Here is a 3,080-nt window from a genome sequence, read left to right as displayed (position 1 = left end):
AAATAATTTTCTAAGTTTTCTCAATCAATTCTTATAAGATATGAATTTACTTTAGCTTTCCAACGGTCCAAACAATGCTTCAATCGGACACCCGAGTCAAAAGTTATGGCTTTTTGAAGTTTTGGAACAAAATATTCAATTTCACTCAGTGGAACCCGATTCCTCCAAACTGGGAACCAGTTCCCGCTGTTGCAGAACCCCAAAAACCCAGATTTTTGGTGCGACGAGATTCCTCTCCTTAAACCCCAAAAACCCCATTTCTCAAACATCAAAACCTCATTTTAAGTCACAATTTCTCAGGTCTAACATTAGAATCAAATAGTTATACAAAACACACATCAATTTCATCAAATACTCTACAAATCATTCATCAATTTCGACATCCATCAACAACACCAAAATTGAATTTCTCACACAAACATGGATATTAAAGCATCTAATCAAATCCCCACCATAATCTATCATCATACAAACCCTTATCATGAAAGAATCCCACCCTTATCTTGGTTTAGATTGAAAACAACTATAAGCTTCTATGGGGTTTGCCCTAGCTTCCTCTCCTCTTCTCTTCTTTCCCTTCTTTCACCAAATGACACTTCTAACTTTCTATTCTCGATTTCCCTTATTTTGGTTATTCTTACTAACTTTCTTATTATTACTAATGGTCTTAAGTTAACACCTTCTGCTTGCTACTACTAACTCTAAGTTAAGCTCAATACTAATAACTTCATTATATTATATCAAATAAATCACAAAACACACCATAAAATAATTAAATAGTTACATAACATAAAGGGATATTATTTCCAATAATATTCCACAATTACAATCGACCCATAAATTAAATAATACAAATTTGCGATTTGTATTTCTGCGACTAATATGACTAATAAATCCGACCATAAACTTAGCTGCTCAAATCAATATATTAATCCAACTACGCCTTTAGAATAATACCTATAAATCCCGACTTCCAATAATTCCAACGAATAAATCCCCTGATTAATTTAATTAAATAATTAATTAAATTCGGGGCGTTATATTAACGCTCCAACACCAATGAAAAAATGGATGCGTCTCTTTGAAATGAGTTATCTTATAGAAATTGCATATAATAGAGTGTGTATCGATCTAACAAGGTATTATTTCTCAGAAACATTTTTTTCGTTTCGAAATGTCCCACCTCAAAATTCACCCGAAAACATTTTATGTATTAGACGTCTTTTAAAATGACAACATTTTATTCAAGTTTATTTGAAACCAAGATGACTTATACCAAAAATATTCCTTGATTAGATATCTCGTGCCTCAAAAGAAGCTAGAAGTTTGCTATTTACTTTTTAGGATATGGTGGAAGAGCTTACCAAGTTAAGTGATATTTAAAGAGAATCAAATCAAGAAAAGTTAAGGCTAGAACTCCTCGTAGATTTAGGCGGTGACACAAATTTTGATGCAATTTAGATTTTTTATCTTACAATGCATTTCGTGTAAAAACTTTGTTATTTTTATGAATGTAATCTTAATACATTTTGATGTGTTTTAATATATCTAGCGTTACTTGTTTCAATATTACGTGTATTAGAATTAACATTTTAAATTATAGTTATTTGGTAAAACTAATACTGTCAATTGTACAGGCCTGGTAGGAATTAGGGTGACTATGGATTCCAATCTCTAGACAAACCCATGTGTTAGTATTTTTTGTATGTGATAAAGCATGGTGTATCTGAATTTTAATCTTGGACGAGCCCTTGGAACAACATTCTTCATATGTGATAAAACAGTGTGTATATGGACAAACCCCTGAAATAACATTTTTCGTATGTGATAAAATAATGTGTATCCGGACAAACCTTTGGAACAATATTGCATCAACACTTTTGTATGGTACTCAATGATTTAAATTTTATATAAATATGCCTCATTTATTATGAACAAAAACACTTGAAAGTGAACAAATATTTATATATTGCATTTGTTTAATTTAATGACATAAGGACTCCTTTTGATTTTAATATGATAGAGAACACCTTTCTTATAGATTGAAAATTATAACTACATAATCTCTTACACAATACTGATAGTCGAAGAGTGGTTATGATCGAGTCTCATTCACCCACTATTGATAGTGAAGAAAAGAAGAAGCATATTTCATCATTATGATGCATACGTAAGATTTAGGTGGAACACATTTCACCGTTAGAAAACTAAGAGTTCAATCAAGGTGAATGCGATATCTCTGTTATCAACTAACAATATTCTTAAAATTATGTAACATCTTGAACCATCTGTTGGTGATGAAATATCGTGCTAGATTTATGAAATGTTAGTGATCGATCACCATTTCTATCATGTTATGTCTTTCATTCGGCACAAATTCATCATCTCGGTAACACATTCGGTTGTTTTATTGCTTTTTAAGTTAAGTTTATCATACTTATTAATTTATAGTATTGCATTGCATTTGGTTTAAATTTATGTCAATAGATCCTCTTTATGCCTTTGTTTGGCAGTGTTCATGTTGTAGGTTGATGCGTGTGATCAGAGGAACTAATGACAGGACTTGAGGGACTCCAGAAGGCTGAAAGATGGGAATTGTTGAAGAATCAGGAGGTCAACACGGGTACCCATGTACATCAACATGGCCCGTGTTGAAAGCTTCAAGAAATGAGTGAACAAGCTGAAAACAGTGGATCAACACGGGCACCCGTGTTAATCAACACGACCCGTGTTGATAGGCCTGGGCAGAATTTCAATCTTACGTGAGTCAATATGTTTCAATATGTCCTGTCATTAAGGGTACTTTGGACTTTTTGATGACACTGAGACTGATGCTAATACTATTTAAACGAAGTTTGTGTAAGGAGAGAGGGACTTTTGACAGATTAGAGAAAAGAATACAATAGAAGATTGGAGAAAGCAAGGGTTTGGGAGAGAAGAAGATCTTCATGAACGGAAGCAATTGAAGATTCAATCTCCTCCAATTTCTTGTAATGTCTTTATTCATTATTGTGTTTTCTTTGAATATTATGAGTAGCTAAACCCCCCAATGCTAGGGGTGGCTCTGATTTCACTTTGTA

Source organism: Vicia villosa, linkage group LG2 (assembly GCF_029867415.1).
Source record: "Vicia villosa cultivar HV-30 ecotype Madison, WI linkage group LG2, Vvil1.0, whole genome shotgun sequence".
NCBI lineage: Eukaryota > Viridiplantae > Streptophyta > Magnoliopsida > Fabales > Fabaceae > Vicia > Vicia villosa.
Note: the sequence above shows the minus strand (reverse complement) of the source record.